Source organism: Peromyscus eremicus, chromosome 1 (genome assembly GCF_949786415.1).
Source record: "Peromyscus eremicus chromosome 1, PerEre_H2_v1, whole genome shotgun sequence".
Lineage (NCBI taxonomy): Eukaryota > Metazoa > Chordata > Mammalia > Rodentia > Cricetidae > Peromyscus > Peromyscus eremicus.
Window position 1 is genome coordinate 118245155 of NC_081416.1, and position 26791 is coordinate 118271945.

Here is a 26791-nt window from a genome sequence, read left to right on the forward strand (position 1 = left end):
GAGTTTGTGCAAGCTATTATCATTATTCTCCCTTTGAAAAAGTAACTGAGAACTCACACCAGAACCTTACTTACTCTGATAATGTTTTAGTTAATAAATGAGATTAAATAACTTAGGTGTTTCCTTCATAGTAAAAAAAAAATAGGGAATCATGAACATTAGTTGGCTGTCTTTCCATTCTTTTATATGGTTATGGTTTTTTTTTGTTTTGTTTTGTTTTGTTTTGTTTTGTTTTTCGAGACAGGGTTTCTCTGTGTAGCTTTGCGCCTTTCCTGGAACTCACTTGGTAGCCCAGGCTGGCCTCGAACTCACAGAGATCCGCCTGGCTCTGCCTCCCGAGTGCTGGGATTAAAGGCGTGCGCCACCACCGCCCGGCCTTATATGGTTATGTTTATTTTGCTATTTATATGATAATATTTATCTGGTGAAATTATGTTTATATGTTAACATTTATTGTATGAAGTTGTGTTTGCTGTTAACACAGGACACTATGATTCTTTATCCTTAGTATTTAGCATTAACATCTACACTGTTTTCATGCGTTATTTCCATTTAATTTTGGCAAAAGATTTTTCCATTATTTTCTTCACTTTCAGATGATTGAAACAGAATAATTATTATCCTTTTTCCTTTTGTGTATAGAGTCTTGATCTAAGGAGGGAAAGAAAAGACAGAGTCCAAGCATTGGCTTTATTTCTTAAAGCAAATCATACACTGTTCCCATTCTTTCCCTTCTCTGTTTCTCTTTCCCTTCTCTCGTGTTCATAAGGTGACGACGCGTCAAGGAAAGAGCTGACTGAGTGGGGCCGACGGTTTAAATTACTTCACATGGGTGAGGGAAGAAGGGAAACTTACCTGAGTAAATCCTCCTGTTGCTTGCTTATTCCCAGCTCAAATTTAAACTGCGTGTTTGATTTTTCAGTCATGTCAGCAGGTTAATTAAAAGTGAAAATACATTAATTTATATTTGTAATATTTTAATCTCTGTGTATGCAGCTTTTTCGACCTTCCTATGGTTTTAACCTGAGTGATCCTTACTGTAGACTTTTGGAAACCCAGTAAAAAAGTCTCCATGATCCACATTTAAGAACATATTATAAGCGCAAAGATATTCCGAGAAGGCTAAAGAAAGGTGCCTATATCACGAGCAATAACAAAGGGAGTTGCAGGTTGCTTTTTTTTTTTTTCCGAGACAGGGTTTCTCTGTGTAGCTTTGCGCCTCTTCTGGAACTCACTCTGTAGCCCAGGCTGGCCTCGTACTCACAGAGATACGCCTGCCTCTGCCTCCTGAGTGCTGGGATTAAAGGCGTGCACCACTACCGCCCGGCGCTTCTTTTTTTTTTTTTTTTTTTCCGGTTTTTCGAGGCAGGGTTTCTCTGTGTAGTTTTGCGCCTTTCCTGGAACTCACTTGGTAGCCCAGGCTGGCCTCGAACTCACAGAGATCCGTCTGGCTCTGCCTCCCGAGTGCTGGGATTAAAGGCGTGCGCCACCACCGCCCGGCTGCCCGGCGCTTCTTAATCAATGCACCACCACTGCCCAGCTTAAAAGTTTTTTTTTTTTTAATGATTTATTTAACTTTTAACCCAGGTCTTCTACAAGAGCAACAAGTGCTCTTAACTTCAGAACCATCTGTTCAGCCCCTGAAGTAGCACTCTTAAACATTGCTATATACATCATATATTCCTTAGGAAATAGTATACTAATAATATTTCCATAATATTGAAGTACCAAGGAATAAAGACATCAATTTCATAATTGTTAGCACTGTAGCAATGTCTTCTTCTACCAAGCAGAAAACATATGTATACATATATACACAGCTATAGATTTTTGCTTTTATTCATCTCTAAGTCAAATAAAAAAAACTTTTCAAGTGCATGGTAAGTCATATTAGCTACAAAGCCAATCTAAAATACACTAATTTTTGTATTCCATAAAAACAGACTGTGTGCCTACTGTTATAGCATGGAGTAGACATGAAGATGATTTACTTTTCATCCCCATATAGAAGCTAGACAAATGTTTCTGAAGACTCCAAAATACATTTACTATATCTGTTTGGAGAAATAATTTGAAATAATTTATCAGTTTTCAAAATATATATCAGAGTTATGAATACCACACTGGTTTTTTTTTCCAAAACTTTTATGAGATATGACTAAATAACAATTTGATAACTTTAATTTTAAACTTATTTACCTAAGTTATGAATGTTGGGAAATAACTTATATAGTTTCTTTTTTTTTTTTTTTCTTTTTTTTTTTTTTTGGTTTTTCGAGACAGGGTTTCTCTGTGTAGCTTTGCGCCTTTCCTGGAACTCACTTGGTAGCCCAGGCTGGCCTCGAACTCACAGAGATCCGCCTGGCTCTGCCTCCCGAGTGCTGGGATTAAAGGCGTGCGCCACCACCGCCCGGCCAACTTATATAGTTTCTTAAGGCATGTAAATAAGATGAAATTTTATGCTCAAAATATTTTTTCTCTAGTATGAAATAAACCAGCTTAAAACAGTCTGAAATTCTGAATAGATTCCTTTTTTCATTTTCTTGTAAGTCATGCTGGTATTCTACTTATAATATATAATTATTATATAATTGTTTTATATAAAAAATTGAATGCTACTCCCATATCTCCCAAATATGGGATAAATACTTATATGACTTAATTTTTATCTGATTATCTTCTTTCTAGGTAACTTCTGAAGAACTAAATAGCATAATTCAAAATATAATGACATGGGTTGTAGCTACAGTAACCAGTATATTATATCCAGCCATCACAAAATATGAAGAGTGCAGAGTAATACTTATCCAGTGTCTGATGACTCAGACCTTTCTTCGGATAGTTCAAGTTTCTGAGGTACATGCAGTGAGGGCTTCACATACAGAAGCTACATACCTACAGCATTTCAAGCAGATCCATGTGTATTTGCCGGTGACAGGCCAGTGAAGAAACCACCCACACCTTTGAAACCTCCTTCTGCACATGTGGAAAGAACAGTTATTGGCACAACATATCAAGTGAGAGGACAATCTATATCTTCACAAGTCAGTTACAACAAAACCAGCTTGGAATATCCATTTCCTAAGATAGGAAGTAGTAAATCTGACAGTCACCTTTTAACAGCATTAGAAACAAGCACTAAAAAAATCTAAAGATGCTACCACAGAAGTAGATAGTTTAGAGATTCTGTTGCTATATGACAAAAAAGCAAAGGCCATGAAAAATTTAAAGAATGTTTTTGTAAACTTTAAATTTCACTTGAAAGGAGAAACACAATTTATTTTAGAAAGTATTTTTCAAGAAATAATGTCTGACTTAACCCAGGCCATACCTTTTCTTTCTTCTGTGACTGCTGAAGTTTTTGTTGACCAATGTGATACAGAGAGAGAAGACTTGCTTTCAAATGTTGACATATGCTCAGTAGCTTCAGAGAGTGTGGAAAATACGCTGGAGAAGCTGGAGTCCGCCGTTGAGAAAAAATGTGTGCAGATGTTTTCACAAGAAGATTTGACAGTTGATATTAAAACAAGTTTCTCAGGTAGTGCTGAATATTTCTCATCCTTAGAAACAAAACCTTCTGGGGCTGGAGAGATGGCTCAGAGGTTAAGAGCACTGACTGTTCTTCCAGAGGTCCTGAGTTCAATTCCCATGCACCCACATGGTGGCTCACAACCATCTGTACTGAGATCTGGCGCCCTCTTCTGTATACATAATAAATAAATCTTAAAAAAAAAAAAAAAAAAAAAGAAACAAAACCTTCAGAAGATACACTGACTTCTACCTTGGAGCCAATGTGTGATATTGCAGGTGATATGGTACATGCCATTTTAGAGAAGTTGATGACTCTTGCATCTTATAAGAAAAGTGAACTTCCTCTTGAAGACACAACTAAACATTTCTTCCAACAAATTAAGACAGAACCATTTTTTAATAAATTCCATCAAAAAACTGACCAAAAGAAATCTAGTCCTGAATCTGATGCTGCTAATCTAATTGTGAAAGAAGAAATACAAAACTTAATATCAAATATTTTTTCACAGTCCTCTCTAGTTGGTTATGTAGAAGAAGCAATAAGCACTATACTAGGCTATGTACAAACTGAACTTAATAATGAGAGACTAATTGCATATGAATAAACAGTAGTACTTCTTAAGTTACTGGATGATGTCTTAACTTCACCAGGGGCCAGCAAAAGCAGATGTTAAAAAACAGAGACAACCTCGAATAAGAACTCTTCCTGATGCCGAAGTATAGACTCACCAGCACTGGCTCATTTAACGGTCTTAGAACTACAAGACCATTTCCCCCTGTTAATGAACCAGGCATGGTTCTAAAGACAAGGAGGAGGAAATAGATAACCTTGTGAAAAGTGTGCTTGATTCATCCCTCAGTGATGAAAAAATAAAACTGCAAGAGCAGATTCCTAACCATTGGCCTACAAGGAGAAACACTTGTTCTGAATCCAAAAGGAGCAATAAACTACCAACAAAACCTACTTCTCAAAGCAAAGTTGGATCTCGTGACTGCAGATTAAAGTTGGAGGTATCTCTTAGTGGTGAAGGCATTATGAAAACAACACATTGCTTGACTAACGATGCTTCAATTTTCAGCCGAGATCAAAAGCATCAAATCCAAAAGGCTTCAGAAAGCATAGTTCAACACATTTTAACAGAGATGCTCAAGGATATGTCTTCTGCTTCATCTCCTCACCCAGGAAGCAAAATCGGTGAAGAAACCTCTGCTTTCGTCTCAGAAAAACTCAAGGATTATCAGATCAAGAATGGATGGAAGAGATGTTTTCTGGGTCAGAAATGTGTGCATTTGCACATGAAATAACTGATTCTGTGATAAATATACTTCACAAGGCCTCGAAGTGCATTCCTAATACCATTGAAAACACTATTTCATCAGTTGATCAAACTTGTCTAGATCATTCTGATACTCCCCAAACAACCAAAGAAATATCAAGTAAAATGCCATTCAAAGTATGGTTTGACAGTGAAAAGAAGATGAAATATTTATCTTCACTCAACATAGAGCTTGAAAAGACTTCCCTGTTAAGATCTCGAGAATGTGAACCTAAGTGTGTAAATGATATTACTGATAAGATCATTAATACAATTTTTAAAAATCTGAAGGTATTTGTTTGTCCAAAATTACAGACAGGCAAAAAATCTTCACTGGTTGGGAAATCATTACATTCTCAACTTAGTACTTACACAATGAAAATAGTCAACATTGTTTTAGATGCTATACAGAATGAACTAGAATTCACCAAGATAACCCCAAATCCTAGGGAGACAGATCATACCAAGTGTCGTACAAGCAAAGGGTGGTTTGCTGATTCCAATGAAGCAGTAGACTCCCATGTCACCAGTGTCAATGACATTATGGAGAGTCCATTAGTGACGTGTAGTCCATTTGTGAAATGATATCAAGTACAAATGAAGATCAAACAAATACTTCAACCTCTACAGATAAGGCAGTTTCTATAATGTTATGCGGGTCTGAAAATGCTAATGAACAAAACATTTTGTCAAGCAAACAGGATAAAAATTCTTTTTGACAATATTTGGCTACACCTTGTATTCACCAGGGTGTCATTAATGGAAAGGATTTGAGATAGTTCCAAGCTGCAGATGTTAGATCACATTGGAGAAACACTGCATGTTAAGCAAACTCACAGGTTCCCACCCTGATTTTCAGCCATCTTGTAGTCAGCAGAACACAGAGAAGTTACATAAGGATCCTCCAACACTATCTAATGTTCAACTCATTTCCGAAGCAATTCTGGAATACGTCCTTGCAAAACTATGTGATACTAACATAGATACCAGCATTGTAAATTCTGGACTGAAACCTGGCTCAGAGTCACTTGCCATTGACAACCTATCATTTGCTTCAACTATGGAGGAAATGGCCAAATGCACCGACATCATCTCTAATATAACTTCCAAAATGGTGATGGGTAATAAAAAGACTACCAAAAATAAAGCAAAAAATGATCTCCCAGTGTCTCCCAAACCAGAGGACTCAAAAGGAATGTGCCCAAATAAACTGTTGCTTCAGACATTCTTAACATGGTTTTTGCTAAATTGGAACGATTTGCCAGTGGAAATGTAGAAAATATTGGTGTTCTTAATGATGAAAATAAAATAGAATAAAATGGATTGCGAATGTGAAAGCAAAAATTCTCCTACAGATTCACATGATAAATCGTTGCAGTCTACTTTATACACTCACTCAAAGAAAACGTCAAGTGCTATTTTGAAAGCCATTCAAACAGAATTAAATATTAACCCATCAGATTGTAAGAAAAATACAAAACCTCACCACAGTAGACACAAATGCTTACAAACATAGTTGATTTTAATTTTAGATGTAGTATCTTCAGATATGTTTATTGAACCTGAATCGGAGCACAGAGACATTAAAAATTATCAATATTGACCAATTTATGGAAATTTTCTTCCTGGAGGAGCTGAATCAGGATCATTTCTAGATGATGACACAGAAAATAAAGACTTCATTGGAGATAGAACATCACCCAGAGAAGAAACTAGAACCTTTTCTACTGACCAGTGAGTTCTGGAAAGAACCTTGAACAAAATTGAAATAAACCTCAAAGAACCACACAAATCTCCAGTTGTTCCCATTATAAGAAATACTTTGAATGAAAATTTTCAAAGTGCTTTAATCAATCAATTAAATGTTGTTTCTCTCTCACACTCTCATTTTAGTAGTATGCCTTATAATGTCCCTGTGTCAACATTCAAATGTCTGCTCAATTTATGGATCCTTTGATGGGCCCTTTAGTGTCTAACACAGATGTAACTAAGGTAGTGAATGATGTATTAGGACCGTATTTCACAAGCTGTATTCAGCTGCCACGACAGAAAAACATGAAAGTGGAAATAGATGTGAAACAATTATCTTTTCAACCAATGTTTCTTTTCATGAGCATACCTATGCAGGAAACGGACCTGTCAGTGTCTTAAATGGAAATCCATGTGACATTCAGTTGAGCTGGAATGTTGACAGACAGACAAAAATAAATGTCGTTGAAGATACTGTGCAGGCAATATTAGAAAATTTAGAATCTTTTGCTGCTTCCAAAACAGAATCTCTCTCTCATCCCCAAGTCGGCTTCAGAGTTCCAGTGACTTCGCCAGTACAGCAGGAAGGGGCAACATTAAGCAAAGCATTGTCAGGCAAAGATTCATATTCTGATGAGCAATTTCCCTGTTGTTCAGTGGATTATAGCAACCCAGCAAAGACGGACTCGTGGTGCCAACTGTCTTTGTCCGAATTAAATATTTATGCAAAAGAAGTGGCTAGGAAAATTGTACAAGGCATCAAGCATGAGTTAGATAAAGAACAAGAGAGTTTGCTCCTGACAAATAACATTGTGGTTTCTGAGAATATTGCAAGTCAGATTGTTAGCACAGTGCTCGATATTGTGTCAAGCAAAAGCAAGTGTGAGAAAGACAATTATTCAGAACAGCAAGACAGTATTATTGGAAGGCTAGTCAATAAGACTAAATAGACAGAATATCGAAAAATACTTGAGTTTCAAATTCAAGATACCATTTGAAGGGACCTTATGATATTTATGAAAATATTATATATCAGAATAATCTCTCATTTGCCACACCCACTCTGCAATATAGTATACCTAGCAAACGCTCAGAAGCAAATTTCCAACCAGTTGTTATGGGTACAAATATTATCCCAAAAGTGTCAGTTCCTAAAACAGATGTCATGTTGGTGTCCAAAGATAGAGTGGACATTGTGCTTCATAACCTTACTTCTTTGGTCATGCTTGCCATAAAGGCCAAAGCTCCTGCTTCTTCAAGATTGGCCTTCTATGATATGTTTCCAAAATCTCAGTGCCAACAGCTTCTTTTTATAACACAAAGAACTGAAGAACAACCAGGGCATTTTTCACATTCAAAAAATAAGAATTTAGCTTATGCTGCTGTTTATCAGATGCCTGTGAAGAGAAATGAAGACACCAGGGAACCTGTGCCTGACTCGTGCAAGGAAAACGCCAACTTCATTACTGAAACTATTTTCAATCAGTTACAGTCTTTTGCCACAGAAAGAATAAATTCATTAATGACTCCCACCTTTCAGTCTAATAAAGAAAATGTATTTATTAGCCCAGAATTTGAAAATGGTAAACTAGATGATAGCATTTTTCACGAATCAGGCCAAGTTGAATCTGATGTGAATGTCCTAAAATTATCGACAACCAAAACAGATCCTAGCCAAGAGCTTGCAAAACCCGTTTTTGCCAGTTGCAGAGAAAATCTTGGAACCACAGTCCATTTATCACAAACTAGCCTTAAGGACTATGCTGATTTCATTGCCAGTGCTATTTTGAAGCTTATTAAAGATGATTTAGACTTAGAAATACAAAGTATACACATATATTCAAACTATTTTATTTCAAAAAATATCATTGTGAGTGAAATTGTTAATAGTATCTTAAATATTTTGCACAATAAAGGATCTGAAAAGGAATTTTTTTTTTTTATCCTCCCCAGAGAATCCTAGCTGTTCACAGTTAACCACATGAAGTTTTGCTGGGATACAAAGAGAGGGATAAAACTACCACATTATCACGGTTTACAAATGACCCTTTAGAAGAAAAGCAAACAACACTGGAAAAGGAAAGCCAGAGGGTTGTTTTAGAAGAAATATTTATGAGAAAAGGAGGATCAAAACCAAGAGAAAAAAACAAAATATTCAGTGCAGTAGAGGAGGTTTTGAAGAAGCTCAGTGAAAACGTGATGGAATCATAGGCCACTTGCTTCCATGTAATGAAATTCCCTACACTGTGTCTAAGTCTAAAAGTAAAACATCAGCTATAGGGCTGGAGAGATGGCTCAGTGGTTAAGAGCACTGGCTTTCTTCCAGAGGTCATGAGCTCAATTCTCAGCAACCACATGGTGACTTACAACCATCTGTAATGAGATCTGGCGCCCTCTTCTGGCCTGCAGGCAGAACACTGTATACATAATAAATAAATCTTTAAAAAATCAGCTATAGCACAGAAGAAATTCAGTTTCATATTAACAACATATTAAATGATATACTTGAAAATATTTTGGGAGAAATGCACTCTGTGGTTGTGACATCATTGTACAAAAAAAATAAAAGCAGGAGAGAGGTAGAAATGCATGACAACAACAATACCTCATCAGTAAAACCACCATGCCAGCAAGAAAAAAAGAAAGTAAGCCAGCAAGAAAAAGAAGTAATCCCTCTAGACTTGGGGTACCACAAATGCATCATAATCCTGACAGTTTAAATGCTCTTGTGTTAGAAAATGCTTTTTTCCTTATTCACCATTGCAGATTGGAAGATATTTAGTTCAAATGGTTCTTGATAAATTGTCAAATTTTGTTTCCCTTCATCTCGAAGAGAGATTTCCCCCTGAAGGTAGTTATGATGACATGTACCTTCTTAGACTACATAACTCTAAACTTAGCCCTAAGAACAGCCCTAGGCCAGGATGTAAAACAAGTTTAAAAGCAAGGTCAAAACTTACCTCTCTCTCTAAATTTAAAGCAAAACCACATCTAGGCATTAGTGGTACTAAGTCCAAAAGCAAGACCAAGTTAGGTACTGGAGAGAAGATTCCAAGGGAGAACTGATGCAAAACTGCCATTGGGCTGCCACAAACTCCACCAAAAGAGGATGCCAAAACCATACTGAAAACAAAACTACCAGCTTCAGAATTGAGAATTTACGCCAAGAACATAATAACTGATAATAATTTAGAAATAATTATGAAAGAACTTGAAAGAGTGGCACAAAATAGAGCCATGTTAAATACAAAAGCTTTACCATCTGGTCAAATCCTGGAAACAAGTAAAATTGTTAATGCGGTGTTGCAAGAATTGTATGCTGGCCGGGTGGTGGTGGCGCACGCCTTTAATCCCAGCACTCGGGAGGCAGAGGCAGGCAGATCTCTGTGAGTTCGAGGCCAGCCTGGACTACCAAGTAAGTTCCAGGAAAGGCGCAAAGCTACACAGAGAAACCCAGTCTCGAAAAACAAAAAACAAAAAACAAAAAACAAAACAAAACAAAAAAAAGAATTGTATGCTACAAACAACCACAGTTTGGCTTCTCCAATTAATGTCTCAAATCCTGGTGATCTTTGCTTATCAAAGTAGAATCTGGGTGCAGGTTCCCCAACTGAGCAGCAGGCATGTTTTTACTTAGAGAATGTTTCCTCACAGCTAGAACAGATTTTTCCTAAAGAAGGTATATTTTTAAAAAAGTTTGATAAATGGCAAGCAGAAACAAGTGATAGAGAAAATGAAAAGTCTACACTTTTAACCGTAGCTGAAAGCATTTTGACTGAAATTTCAATTAAAGCGAAGGATTTGGAGTACTTGCTTTCACTTTTAAATTTACCACCACTTGAAGACTGTGGAAACAGATTCTATGATTGCTTTAAAGGTGGTCTACCAGAGCTGAGGATACGAAAGCACAAATCAATGTTTGGACAGGAAATTGTCGAAATGCTATTTGAAAAACTGCAGCTGTGCTTCTTGTCTCAGATGCCTATTCAAGACAGTAAGGGAATGCTCCTGCCTGGTCACTGGCCAATCAGTGCTTTATTTATATAGAGCAATATCCACAGCACTTCCCCTTTTTTTTCTTTTTCAAAAAGGAAGGTTTTAACTTCAACATAGTAATATTACATATAACAAAATAATTATTGAGTAAGAATTATAGTTACAATATAAAAGAAGATATCTATCTTATATTTGTGAGTTTAAGGTTTTATATCTGACTTATCTTTTATCATAACTAAGGAAAATTGTAAGTATCTAGTCTTTAGCCACATCAAAGACCTCAGAAGGATATAATACTACCTGAGAAATGGGAGAAGGATGCAAGCAACTTTCGGGAGTCTTATAGGGTAGACAGAGACAGTTGACAGTCTGGACAGTCATTCAAAGTTCTCTTGTGAAGTTGGGGCATCAGTCTTCAGTCCGCAGGCCTAGAGTCTCTCATTCACTTTTTTTGTGTCCTGTAGAATGTCTGGCAGTTTTCTCTGTAAATCAGGAACCTGAAGGACCATTTTGTCAAGCAAAGTTCAGTGGTTACCTTTCTATGGGTCCTGTATGTCAAGTTGATCAAGAAGTCCAGGCAAGAACAGTTTCTTGTCCAAATGGCTATTTTTGTCAAGGTGAAGATAAACTCCATATGGAGTGTCTTTGATGCCCATACTCTTCTCTGAAGTAAATTGGTGCTGTCAGGAGCAGACATCTCTCACTGTCCAGAAAGTCTAAATTTTTAAAACATTTTAAATGCCATATTCTGTAGGTCTTTGAAGTGTTTGAAATCTACCTATCTATCTGAAATATATCTATGTATACCTAGAAGACTTAACTAACATGGCTACAAATATGATTATCATAGATGACTAATTATTAATCTATTTTTTAATTATCCATTACAATTTTAAATGAGTTACATAAACATAATACCTCACACAAGAATAGAAATTATATATACAGTATAACAAAATTAAGTTTAAATTTGTATCAATAAACTAAAATCTATAGCAATGTAAAACATTTTAAACAAGTTGTTACTCTTTAAAAGTAGGTTCATTAATCTACCCTTTTATTCTATCATATCTAAACTATACCCCCTTTTTTTAGAAAGAGATTGTATTTATAATCAACCTGTTTTAAATAAAAATATTGGTTTTTCTCTGTCCTACACCAGAGGGCTCTTCTGATTTGGGACACAAGAATCTCTTAACCATTTTTTTTTTTTAAGCAATATGTCTGGGTTTAGAGGGGGAGTGAGCCAATTCCATCTCTAATGCCAGCTTGGTATATTTGGGAATTTGGGCGTAGCTTTTCTTACTACTTCCTGCTGAAGGGGGGCACTGTATCTTATGGGGACACAAAGAAAATTTTAGGATTATGGAGTAGTCCATGAGGGTGTATCATCTGAGCCAGTTGCCTGAAACTGTTCCGGATGTTGAATCATCTGGGCCATGGTTTCATTGGAGACCTTTCAGGGGGTCTTGGCTGGTCAAACTTGATGTATCTTAATCTGGAACAAATCCATAGCCTCTGGCTTTCTGTGGAAACAAAAGCAGAACCTCTTTTCCAAAGTAACATATCCTTATGTCCAAATTTTGAAGTCAAGGTACCTTTAAAATTTACATTTTGAAGCTGGGCGGTGGTGGTGCACGCCTTTAATCCCAGCACTCGGGAGGCAGAGCCAGGCGGATCTCTGTGAGTTCGAGGCCAGCCTGGGCTACCAAGTGAGTTCCAGGAATGGCGCAAAGCTACACGGAGAAACCCTGTCTTGAAAAACAAAAAACAAAACAAAACAAATTTACATTTTGGCATAACTGAACAGCTTTTACAATCAAATGTTTTTCTTCAGTTACGAATATCAAAGACAACAGAATGCTAACAAGTAGGAAAGAATATGTTGCTGCTAAAAAAGTAAGCATGGTGTTCTGAGCAAGCACATCCTCAGTGGTGTGCAGACCTGTAACATGAAGACGAAAGATCAAGTGTCTATGAGCTCTAGCAACCAAATCATCCAGGAGATCGTAGAAAGAGTCTTAAACATGTTAGAGTCATTTGTGGACTTGAAGTTTAAGCATATCTCTAAATAGAGTTTTCTGAAATAGTGAAAATGCCCATAGACAATCTCTTTCAAGTGCAACAGAGACAATTAAGGAAAAAAATGTTGCCAAAGTTACAACCATTTAGAAAGTTTGGTGATGAACCCAAGTCAAGAACTAGTACACCCAAGGAAAACATACAGAACACACTCCTACAGGTTCATTCATTCCATTCAGAATTACTTGCATATTCTGTCACTACTGTCGGTGACATGCTTAGTATAATCAAGAATAAGCTAGACAAAGAAATAAGCCAAATGGAACCATATCCAGTTAGCATATTGAAAGAGAACATTGCTGTAAGTGAGATCATTGGTACACTGATAGACCAATGTACTCATTTCAGGGAGTCTTTGATCGCAAAGCTTCCAAACAAAAATTATTTCAAAAGAACTGAGAATGTTTACATCGTTAACCAGGTTGAATTTGCATCTCATGTGAAAATGCCTCCATCAAAGATGAGAAACACTAGTGTGAGAATACTCCACAGAGGAGTGTATCTGGCTTGACATTTAATTCAGAGGATGATACAAAAGAAAAGTATGGAATCATCTCTAATTCACCCTCACACATCAGTTCCCGCGTCGAAAACAATATTACAAGCTCAGAGCCAATGGGAAGGCCCAATTCAAAAGCTGTGCCATCGTGTTCTAGAAACAAAGCACAAGACCAGAGTCAAAGGAAACCAAACTTTGGACTTTTTGAGGAAGCCACAAAAGGTAACAATTCTCTTCCCGAAGGCAGTGTGTTACAAAAATTATTTAAGAAAGCAAATTACTCTACAGAAGAATCACTAAAACAAGTCATGTCATTCATTAGAAATGGGGAAAGGTGAAAATTCAAAGGTTTTTCATTATGAGACCATCAAACCAATTGAGCTGAATGAAATTAAGACAAACGCTTCCCCACTCAAAATATGTTTAGCTGCAGATAATATTGTTAACACAGCATTGTCAAGCTATGGCTTCCCCATCAGCCACACCCAGACGAAAGCCTGGAGACCATGAAACCATTTTTTATGCCAAGGCAAAATCCTTTGTCTGCAGTAAATGGAGAAGAAAAGAATGAGAAAATTCTGCTCAGAATGTGGTGTAAACAAATGACCTATACAAATGAGGAAAAAAAGTGAAGGTCTTGAAGCTCACCAAGAGGATTTTTCTTTATTTCACAAACGGAAAAATAAAAACTCCAAAATGACAGTGGAGACTTTGGAAGAAACTGACACAGTTGCCTTTGTTGATCATGAACTGGGTCCAAATGAAATGCATTTGTTCACAAGACACGTGACTGCGTCTGTGATCACACATTTGAAGACCGCCAAAGCCGCAGGTAAGCAAGAGATAAGTTAGTTTTCAAGTTGCAATAATTTTGGGAAAACAGTAAAAGGTTTATTTAAAAGATCTCTTGTCCAAGAGTGTACATTTTGGTTTTTTTCTGAAAATAGCTTTAGAAATGTGAATAACGATTTGATTATTTTTAAACTTCCATGGTACATAAAAGTGTTATTAAGTTAACTGTTTATGTATTAAGTAAAAAGATGTGGGTTTCCCCCCTCTAGACCTGTAGATAAGGGGGAAATGGAAAAAAATTAAAGTAGGGAACTTTGGTTGAGCATGCACTGTGAATCAAAAAGTTGCAAATGTTTGTGCATGCCTCTGCTGCTGCAGCCGTCCATCATTAACTTCCTGGAACTGATACACTTGTATTTTATTCAAGATGATAGAGTAACACAAATCTTTAAGCTTACAAGTAAAATGTAGCATAGCATTGAATATATTGATTTAATAGTGTTTAAAATAATCATTTCACTGGAGCTATGGCAGGATGTTTCACCAAACCTGAAAAATCTCATCTCTTACTGTCCATAACTATACAGTCAAGGCAGACATCAACCTATGACCTATAGATGTGAATATGGAAGACCTGTTTTCTCAACATACTGGCTAAGGCTAAGATTTCACAATTGTGAAGTATTGAAGGAAAATCCTATTTCTTCTTTCATTAAGTTTTACCTTTTACTTTAGTAAGGAGCCTCAAGGCAAAATACATTGCCAATATGTTGAATTCCCCAAATTTCCTCTAATCCAATATAAAAATGCTTGTTTCTGTCTTACATTTTTCTCTTAGTTTTGACTGAGGAGTTGTCTTATGTTTCTTCACTCCCAAAGAAATATTATGACTCAAACAGCCTCTCAAAAGCATATATAGTAATGCTTGGTTTTGTGAACATCTCTCTGAATCAGTCATCTGCTACTTAATTTCAAACATTTCTGATGGCACCAAAGAGGGTAGCAAAGACAGAGCATGGCAAATCCAAGATGTAATCTCTAACAAAAATATATCAGTTCATGCTCAAGTGTATACGAGCAGGTCTATTTCCATTGGAGAACTCGTGTTAAGTATTTTTGAAGTTATTATTGAAATTCTTTCTAATGGTAACATTATAAGTGCTGACAAGACACATCAGGCTCCCATAAAAACTAAGTACAGGTTCTATCCAAGCGTGACTTCTTCTGACTTTGATGATATCTTTCAAGATCTCTTAAAAGGAGTGATTTTTGTATTGTCTGAAGTACTAGGAATAAATCATTCTGAAAATAATGGAAGAAACAAATCATATTCTACATTTAGAAATAGTGTGCCCATTTTCAACAAAGTCAATACCATGGAAAGTCAGATAGGCCCCAGGGACTGGGAATCATCTCCTCACCTAATTGGTCACCTTGCTCAAAGAAATAAATTCAATTACCTGGCACGTAGGTTAAACAGTCTGGTTGGTAACCTAAAATCTCATGAATCTGAAGAAGTCATCAATGAAGTCTTTAATATTGTTTTAGATTTATTTTTACCAGATGAATTCTCAGATGGGGATATGAGTTCTGGTAAATCAGCAAGAACATTTTTCACCTCAAATAATCAACAAAGTAATAGAATACTTGCAAATAAGCTAGGGCTTTCCCCTGAATCAGTTTTTCTTCTCAATATTGTATGTGAGGAACTTATTAGAACACTTCTAGAAAAATGCACAGACACTGCATTTCTTGAGGATAGTTTTCTCTTTTTTGTGAAGTAGCAGAATGTCAACATGCAAAATTACTTCACAGTGTTCAAGGTGGAGATTTTGATTACTGTAAGGCACCAATGGACTGTGAACACTTTCAAGGAGATTACATGTCATACCTTTTGGAAAATCTGGGAGACATGGATCAAGATTTATTATCATCAGACTGTATACTTAATGTTATGTCCCACAGCGTGGTTAAATCTTTTTTTTTTAAAAAGATTTATTTATTTATTATGTATACAGCATGTATGACTGCAGGCCAGAAGAGGGCACCAGATCTCATTACAGATGGTTGTGAGCCACCACGTGGTTGCTGGGAATTGAACTCAGGACCTCTGGAAGAACAGTCAGTGCTCTTAGCCTCTGAGCCATCTCTCCAGCCCTCATGGTTAAATCTTTGATGGAGAAGCTATCTCTTGGTTTTCAACAAGCTCCTTTTGAAAACAAATGCATGAACTACAGAACAAGAGAAATACAACCTTTTCCCCCAGAAGCAAAAAGGTGAGAATTAATAGAATTAGGACAAACTAATGCCCATGTAGGATTCACGAGCTATGACAATAATTCTTTGACCAAGTCCTTGAATAATGCAAACACCATTTGGCAAACAACATACAGTAAAAGCTTTCTCTTTGCTACTTCCTGAAAGAGAAGAAACAAGAGGAATGAACACAGTAGTCTTTCCTAAGCTATGTCAAATAGGTGCACGTGGCGGTGTTTATTCAGCTACATTTTTGGAGGACATAATCTCAGAATTATTTCTTAAGCTGTCTACCTCATTGTGGAGGAAAAATATAAACATCACTGAAACCTGGCTTAATGAGATTAAATACATCATTTATCAACAATGTAGTAAATGACTTTAATAATGCTCAAATTACTGTTGTAAGGTATCCTGAAGAAAGGCTGTATTTTCCATCAGCACATAAAGGATGTATTACTATAAGACTGTTGATTCCAAAAATTATGATGTTTTACTGCAGTGTGAATTTAAAGTAACCTGTGGTGGTATGATATATGATATATGTATGATATATGATATATGGTATATGATAATACTTCAGTAGCTGAACAAATGACTAATAGCATATTGTTAGAGATTGCAGACTATCAGCTTCCATCTTGCTGCAAGGGAAAGCTCAGATCAAATTCATATCATACCCTTGATGCTGAAATCATACTGTATAAACTTCAAAACAATCTAAGAAAATTTATTTCTGAACCCATGTCTTCAAAAGGTTATAGCACCATGTTACTACACTCATTTTTAGAATATGTCATCAGAAGACTTTTAGCTCAACTTATGCCCCTGCCTATTAAGCCTTCATCTTTAGAAAAACAATGTTTAATGACTTCAGATTTTGATGAAATGTCCAACTGTGTAACAAATACGGTTATGTCAGCCATTTCAAAACATAAAATCTGGTTCACCATCTATGATAACCAATGTCTCCATACAGATTAAAAACCTCCAAAAGATGCTAGATTACAAATGTCTGGTTTTCTTGATTTAATGCAGAAGAATATAATCAACCGAAGTCCAATTATGATTGATCAAATATCCAGTTTTATTATCCAAGAGATTATTGAAAACCACCTTTGACCATTTTTATGGAGAGAGACTTTACCTCGCCCCAAAACTCCACTGGATGAGGTATCATATATGGTCAAACAAGTTCTCAATGAAGTTGTAGAGTCTCACAAACTCCAGAAGCCATCACATTTACACATTTACCCTGATAAATTTGTAGGGAAAATTGCTATCAGAGTTTTATAAAAGATTTTTAGCCCTAAGCCTAATACTAACATTGAGCTGGAAAATATGACCCAAAAAATAGTAAACTCAGTGAATAACCATTTAGTAGACAAAACAGATTTTGTTGTTGTTGTTCTATGTGATAAGCAATCATTCTTTCCATTTAGTGATGCAGATATTGTAGATGAACTTGTCATCTCAGTGTATAGAAATACTTTCAAGCAGCATGGGCTAGATCCTGACATTGACGAGTCTGAAAATGGTGAAGCTTTTGTGGAAAATATTGCCCAATTAATCATAGCAGCTGTTTCAGACTACCTTCTTCACCCACTGTTTTCTGAGGATTTGTCAGCTGCTCCCTGTTCTAATTCAATGGCTGATGACATTGTTTATGATGTTCTTGGTAACATCGATAATTCTACTAAGTCAAAGCAGAGTTTACCATAATAAAGGCAATTTACAGCAAGCCAACAGCCAACATCAAATTAAACGGAGAGAAACTCAAAGCAATACCACTAAAATCAGGAACAAGACAAGGCTGCCCACTCTCCCCATATTTATTTAATATAGTACTAGAAGTTCTAGCTAGAGCAATAAGACAACAAAAGGAGATCAAGGGGATACAAATTGGAAAGGAAGAAGTCAAACTTTCACTATTTGCAGATGATATGATAGTATACATAAGTGACCCCAAAAATTCTACCAGGGAACTCCTACAGCTGATAAACTCCTTCAGTAAAGTGGCAGGATACAAGATCAACTAAAAAAAAATCAGTAGCCCTCTTAAACACAAATGATAAAAGGGCTGAGAAAGAAGTCAGAGAAACATCACCCTTTACAATAGCCACAAATAATATAAAATACCTTGGGATAACACTAAATAAACAAGTGAAGGACCTTTTTGATAAGAACTTTAAATCTCTAAAGAAAGAAATTGAAGATCTCAGATAATGGAAGGATCTCCCATGCTCATGGATAGGTAGGATTAACATAGCAAAAATGGCAATCTTACCAAAAGCAATCTGCAGATTCAATGCAATCCCCATCAAAATCCCAACACAATTCTTCACAGACTTGGAAAGAAGTCAACTTGATATGGAAAAACAAAAGACCCAGGATAACTAAAAGAATCCTGTATGATAAAGCAACCTCTGGAGGCATCACCATCCCTGACTGAAGCTCTACTATAGAGCTATAGTAACAAAAACAGCTTGGTACTGGTATAAAAACCTACATATGGACCAATGGAATCAAATTGAAGACACTGACATTAATCCATGCACATATGAACACCTGATTTTTGACAAAGAAGCCAAAACTGTACAATGGAAAAAAGAAAGTATCTTCAACAAATGGTGCTGGCATAACTGGATGTCAATATGTAAAAGATTATAAATAGATCCGTATCTGTCACCATGCACAAAACTCAAGTCCAAGTGGATCAAAGACCTCAACATAAATCCAGTTACACTAAACTTAATAGAAGAGAAAGTAGAAAGTACTCTTGAACGCATTGGCACCGGAGAACACTTCCTAAATATAACACCAACAGCCCAGACACTGAGCACAACAATTAATAAATGGGACCTCTTGAAACTGAGAAACTTTTGCAGGGCAAAAGACACAGTCAATAAGACAAAAAGACAGCCTACAGAATGGGAAAAGATCTTCACCAACCCCACATCTGACAGAGGATTAATCTCCACAGTATATAAAGAACTCAAGAAACTAGATATCAAAATACTGAACAATCCAATTAAAAAAATGGGCTATAGAGCTAAACAGAGAATTCACAAAACAAGAATCACAAATGACTGAAAGACATTTAAAGAAATGCTCAACATCCTTAATCATTAGAGAAATGCAAATCAAAATGACTCTGAGATACCACCTTACACCTGTCAGAATGGCTATGATCAAAAACACTAATGAGCCAGGCGGTGGTGGCACATGCCTTTAATCCCAGCACTCGGGAGGCAGAGCCAGGCGGATCTCTGTGAGTTGGAGGCCAGCCTGGTCTCCATAGCGAGTTCCAGGAAAGGCGCAAAGCTACACAGAGAAACCCTGTCTCGAAAAACCAAAAAAAAAAAAAAAAAAAAAACCCAAAAAAAAACCCACTAATGATAGTCAATGTTGGAGAGGATGTGGAGCAAAGGGAACACTCCTCCACTGTTGGTGGGAATGCAAGCTTGTACAACCACTGTGGAAATCAGTATGGCAGTTTCTCAGAAAATTAGGAATTGAACTACCTCAAGACCCAGCCATACCACTCTTGGGCATATACCCAAGGAATGCTGATTCATACCACAAAGATACACGCTCAACTATGTTCATAGCAGCACTATTTGTAATAGCCAGAACCTGGAAACAACCTAGATGCCCGTCAACTGAAGAATGGATTAAGAAAATGTGGTACATATACACAATGGAGTACTACTCAGCAGAGAAAAACAATGACAGCAAAGCAGAGTTTATCTCCATATAATACATTGCTACCATATACATTTTTAGAAGATATGATCAGAGTACTACATTTTTCCTTCTCCTAAATTGGTTTCAAATATAACAGCTCCAAAAGATAATAAAGGAGTTAATTTTAATGAAATTGCTTCTAATCTGATCAGTGATATTAGGAGAAAATTTTCCCAAGATGAAATTAGATTTTCAAAAGATGAAGATAAAGCCAAGTCTCTTTACTCAGAAGATGATGTTTGCCATCTTGTTGATTCTGTTTTCACAAATATTTTAGAAAATCCCAGTTCTCAAGAATCAGTGGAGCAAAATATCACAAAAAGTAAAGATGTTTTCATTGATAAAATGGCAGGTTTAATTATTAAATATATCTGTGAACAGCATCTTCAGCCATTTAGGGGAAAAAGGCAAATATCTACATCACTATACAAATGTTTTGATGACAGACAGCCATTAATTTATTCTAGTGCTTATTCTTCAACTTTTTTGGAAGATGTGGTCTCTGGAGTAGTGAGCAAAATATTTCACAGGGTGGTTGGCATTGTCCAAGTGGAATCAACAAGAAATTCAGAAGATGTTTTGTTTGATAAAGCTGAAAATCTCAAAAATTGGATAACAGAGGAATTTTCAAAAGCCCAGGTTACAACTATAGAGAATGCTGAGAAACGGTTGTGTTTTTCCCTAGTAGAGAGAGATGTACTCAAAAACATTATTGACACTGTGTACAGCAAAGTTTTAGAAGAATATGTGTTGGGCCTTGACCCTCATTCCTTGGGTAGCTATTGCCTTGCTTGCTGACCTTGATCAGATGTCCTCCCTATGCTAATTCCTTGCTGGTTTCATTCCTCCTGAACGCTCACAGGAGATTCCTTGTTTGTGCATCCTGCATATTAGTGTAATGCTAGAGTATAAAACATCTGTAGCAAACTTTTGCCCTCCCAGGTTCTCCCACTGTGCTGTAAGTCTGTATTTAAGGCCTCCTCCCTCCTTCAATAAAGGACATTCTACTGAGACGAATGACCCGCTGTCTTCTCTCTGTTTTAATCCTCAGCCCCTCGCTTGGACATGGTGAACCGGTAGTAGCTCGGATATGAAATGGGAATCATGCCTGATAAAGATTTTCTAAATGACACAAAGGCATTGGCTGGTCGGATAACCAAAATCATTCTGACTGAAATTTTTTATTTCCAAATTCCACCAACTCTTGTAGCAAGTCTGCCTTTAAGTTTACATTCCAAACTTAGTCAAAATGTTTTGGTAAATAGAGTCCATTATGATATTAGCAAGTCAAAATTCCAAAGACAAGCGTCAACAATATATACTACTATCATATATTAATTTATTAATATATACTCTCACATATTAATTTGGAAAAAAGTCACTCAGCTTATGTCTCAGATACGTCCATCACATTCTAGTGTACTCCTCAATCAGACTTACGTAACACAGTCATGAAACTGATAAATGAAATCATGTCAATAATTTCAAAACATGCAATATGAATTGTAAAATAAGGAAATTAAAAACAAAGTATGATTTCAGAAAAAGACAGTTAATGGTTGACTCCATTTATGCTGATCTTTCTCATTCAAATCTATACCAGTCTCTTACAAAAGATAAAAAAGGTATAAGTAGCATACCTGTTTCAAAAATTGCAAGTTTTATAATAAAGAAGATCTTCAGTCATCATCTAGAGTCATTCTTATTAGGAGATAAAAGTTTTCTTTCAGCTTCAGTTGCTCAGCCTGGCAAGCAGAACACAACAAACCCTGAGCAAAAAGAATTGTCTTTCATTATGAACTCAGCTATCTTTTTGGAGGAAGTAATTTCTGAGCTTTTATGCAAAATTCTTCAGACATTCATACAGGAGTCCTTGGCTGCTGAAACCCCAGAGAGAGCAATAGCCCAAATAATGGATATCGTTACATTAGTAAAACCAATTGTTTTAGAGTTCACTACATCCGAGATTTACTTGCAGAAAATTTGGATGAGAGTCTATGGTTTTCAGAGACATAAAAAAAATGGTTCAAAAAACAGTCAGCTCAGTTTATGAAAATATATTAGATGAATATAAATCACTGATTCAACTACACAGGACTATACAAAATGACACTACTTGTTTGAAGGAAAAATATATCATTTTCTACTGGAAGACATTTATGATTATCAGGTACAGGCATTAGTTTCAGGTGAATTAATGCCTTCTTTCTATTCTTCCCCTCAAGTTAAAAATATCATAAAAAATGTGCTCAATGTCTCCTTGAAGGATACCCATGCCATGTCATCATACATTACAGTGTTCCCCTGTTGTCTGATAGAAAATATGATTTACAAGCTTTTAGTAACTATCTTCCCTTCAGATGATACTACAAATAAACTAAAGGAAAAAGAGTTTGGGCCAGATGATGGTGATGAGTGTAGCATGAATCTTAAAGGTACTTATTAATAAAATCAAACCTGAGGCCAGTTATTGGGGTGAATGCAGGAACATCAGTGAAGCAGAACAAGCCACAGCTACCTCACCTCGACAGTTCCTCAGCTGATCTTGTTTCCTCAAACTGGAAGCCTCTGAGTCCTTGTCCAAATGAATCTCAGCTGAACTGCTTCTCGAAAGCCTGAATGCTTAACCAGCCTAGTTCCTGGTTTTCACTCCTTATATACCTTTCTGCATTCTGCCCTCACTTCCTGGGATTAAAGGCTCACTTTCTGGGATTAAAGGCGTGTGTCACCATGCCTGGCTGTTTCTAATGTGGCCTTGAACTCACACAGATCCAGACAGATTTCTGCCTCTGGAATGCTAGGATTAAAGGCGTGAGTGCCACCATTTTCTACCTTCTATATCTAGTGGCTGTTCTGTTCTCTGACCCCAGATAAGTTTATGAGGGTGCACAATATTTTGGGGAACACAGTACCACCACAGATGAGTTCATGGCTGCAGCTTCAAAACTGACTGATGAAATTATAAAAGAAATTTCTGAACATGAGATCAGATTTGCCACTGCAGAGGAGAATGAAGACAGTATGCAATTAGGAACTACTGAGAATTTCGTTGATTCTGTATGTAATAATATTTTGAAAAACTCTAAATTCCAAGCAGAAGTACAGAAAGATGAACACAAAAAGGGAGGTTTGTTTCTCAGTAAATTAGCTGGTTTCATTATTAAGGCATTCGTGGATCATCATTTGCAACCATTTTTTATATGGTGAAGACTCACTTTCTAGTAACTTACCTGAATATGGCCATGCTTCTGTTGTTGCTGAGTCTGGGAAAGAAAAGGTGCAGCCTTCTCTGTTTTCAGCTGCATTTTTAGAAGATGTAATTGTTGACCTTGCTCACAAATTATGTTCTTTTGCAACTCTTTTTTTTTTTGTTTTTGGTTTTTTGTTTTTTGTTTTTCGAGACAGGGTTTCTCTGTGTAGCTTTGCGCCTTTCCTGGATCTCGTTCTGTAGACCAGGCTGGCCTCGAACTCACAGAGATCCGCCTGGCTCTGCCTCCCGAGTGCTGGGATTAAAGGTGTGCGTCACCACCGCCCGACTCTTTTGCAACTCTTGCTGAAGATTCTAGGAAAAAGGATATGCCAGAGCCAGAAACTGTAAGCTTAGCTATCAACTTTGCAAACTCTCTCATACGGGAATTTAGGAAAAGTGAAATCAAAGTGTTACCACATGCTGAAGAAATATTTTCTTTCCCACCAATTGGAAAGGAGACAGTTGATGAGATATCTAATTTTGTATATGATCAGTTCATAGGGAAATTTGGATCTGATGGTATTCAGAAAGATGACACTGGTAACATTGTTATAGAAATGGTTTCTTCTTTAGCCCAGAAGGCAATCTTGACATTCAAGATTCAGCCACTATTTTCAGGAGACTGGTGCTCAACTTTCTTTTTGTTTCTAGATTCAGAAAATATCACCCAAAGAGTTCAGCTCCTACTACAGCAAACCTCCATGCAGATTAGTAGATGCTTAAAGCAGAGCTAGCTTGCTCTGTCTGAAGACACATCAATGAAAAGAGATGATATCCATCGTCCAGTAATTAACTCTATAGCTACCTTCATGAAAAGCAGTATCATCAATCTGATGTCAGAATCAACTACAGGTGTCACAGAAACAAAGAAAGATCATGAAAATAAACTGAAATCTGCCACTCCCAAAATGAGAATGCCTCAAAGGTTACATCTCCAACTACCAGTGTGAAAACTAAAGATCCTCAGGTTCAACATTTGAGTGACAATGTAAAAGTAATGAAACCGGGAAAGAGAACTTAGTTCTCATCAATGAGCAGGGACAGATGACTGAAATATACACCCATTTTGCAGTCGCTACTGTTAGTAACAGTTCTGAGAAGGAGGTACTTGAATCAGATTTTGTAACAGACAATGAAAAGAAAATTGACGATGCTAGTCAGTTTGGTGAAAATAGATGACAAGCCCAAGAGTGGGAGTACAGAGAACATCACCAAAAAAAAAAAAAAAATTAAAAATCGCCCAACAGCCAGTCAAGGAAGAGAGTTCACAGTCTGTAGTCGAAATAGATATAGATGAACTATACTCGGAAACTGAATGTGTTGAAAATGTCATTGAAAATATTTATGACAATGTTTTAACAATATCTTCTCAACAGCCATTTGATTTTTTCCAGACCAATATACAGCAAAAGCCTCCTTAGTGATAAAGCTTTGTTTGTACTTCAAGATTCTGCACAGCCCGTTACAACAAAGGATTCATCCCCATCAGCTAACAGAGACATCACTGCTAAAGAGAAAGCAAGGGAAGAAGCTGAAAAGAAAAGAGAGTGAGAGAAAAAGAGAGAAAGAGATGGAAAGTCAGCCTAGTAAGCCAGACCATCCACAGTCCTCATCAGAAAGCAAACCTAGAATTATTCCTGCTACGTTTCTAGAAGATGTGATCATTGAAATGTTCCTGTAAGTAACCTCAATAAACTCACTGGTTTCAGTAAGACTAGTAAGCTAGAGTTGGATAAAATTGGGTTTTTTTTTTTTTGTTGTTGTTGTTTGTTTTTTAGTCTATCCTTGAGTTCTGTCTGAGATGAACAGACATTTGTTCATGTATCCCCCAAAAAAGTTATCCCAGGCTCTCTCTGGCTCCCTCTGACTATCATGCCTCTGCCTCTTGGTGTGGGAATTGCAGGTGTTTTCAAACTGAAATACTAAAATTATTGTGCACTCATAACTCCTCTAATCTCATTTACCCTTTTTTAAAGAACATATGAGGTCCTTGCCATCATACAATCTCCTCTCTTTTCTGAATTCCCATTGCTACATTAGCATATACTTTGTGAAGTATTCATTTATATGTAAGCAATTTCCTGAGTGTAAAATTACTATGAACATCCTATAAAATAATATCGCTAAAATAAATTTTGATTATCTATAGAACTATCCATAACTAATTCTTTTCCTGGTTACCAACTTTATTTAGGTCACAGTGAATTTTTAAACACAAATACCATTTTCTTTTTAATGGAAGAAAAGTCCATTTGATAATAGTAATAGTAGTAGTAATAACAACAAAAATAACAATAAACAACCAGCAGCCATGTGGAATTCAGAGCACATAAATCTTACATGCCAGTCTGATTATGACTATGTCTTTTGTCAACAAAAGGACAGAAAAAAATCTATAGGTTAGGCCAGGTACCTTAGGCCCTTGGCTTTACCTCATGGCTTTAACCTTATGCTTAGAAGTGTCATACTTTTCACCCAATAAGACATATTTAAATCACCTGCAATAACAAATCCCCAAACTATATTGCATATATTTGGATTTTCTAATCTTACTAATATTTTGCATATAATAGAGTGCTTTGAATTTTTCAAGAGTTGCTTCTTAATAGTTTATTTCCACAGAAGATATCTTTTGAAGACATTGTCACTTGAAAATGTAGTTTAGAAAGTTGCAAATAAAGGTTGAGTTGAAGATCAATTATAACTTTATTTATACTTTCTGTGATACAGCAGAGGCAGCTGAAATGGAGTGATTTGGTTACTGAATGATAATTACTCTTTCTTGGATTCTTCTATATTAAAAATAGTAATTGGGATTTGAGTAGAATATGAAAAAGAAATGAAGATTTAGTAATTTTTGCAAAAGACAAAGAATGTGATTATGGAGTAAAAAAAAATAAGCTGAAGATCACAATTCCAATGTGGCATTGCTTTTATATGTAGAGTTTGATAGAAAAAGAGCCTTTTCTTTAAAAACTAATGTCTAGATGTCAATAGGATCATTTAATAAGGACAAAAAGTTAATTATGTGGTTCTATAACAATTTTTAAAAGAAATCACAAAAATAGAAGACAATAAGTTTATTTAATAAGAAAATATAAAGCTTAAACTATTCTGTTGGTCTGGATATTTGGAATAAATTATGACAGATAAATATTATCTCAACGTAAAAATAATGCTAGATACAAACAAGTATTGCATATGATTTTTATCTATTTCTTCCTTTTAAAATAGTGAAAATATACCAGTAAGTGGAATTTGAAGATATTAGCTAGATTGAGGTTAGAAATCATAAAAAAAAAATAGCTACGACACAAAGTAATATCAGAAAAGATATTGACATATTTATTTTTAATATTTATTGTATGTTCAATTCCAGGCTGTTGGCAGGAATTCATTCCAAAGTATAAGAAGACCTGATATCACGAGAGTAGAGCTTTTGAAAGATATTCATAACAAAAAAGATCTGATTGTTCGGTTAATAGCTCATAATATTAGTCAAAAAGATTCCAAAAGTAACTTCAGAGAGGATGTGGTTTCTGATGAAGAGGAAATTGTTTTAGAAGAGGTTGC

General features: G+C 36.2%; 1 pseudogene; it reads left to right on the forward strand.

The window, feature by feature from the left end:
- Positions 1–2552: 2552 nt before the first annotated feature.
- Positions 2553–24339, forward strand: LOC131916380 (fibrous sheath-interacting protein 2-like; annotated as a pseudogene).
- Positions 24340–26791: the final 2452 nt, after the last annotated feature.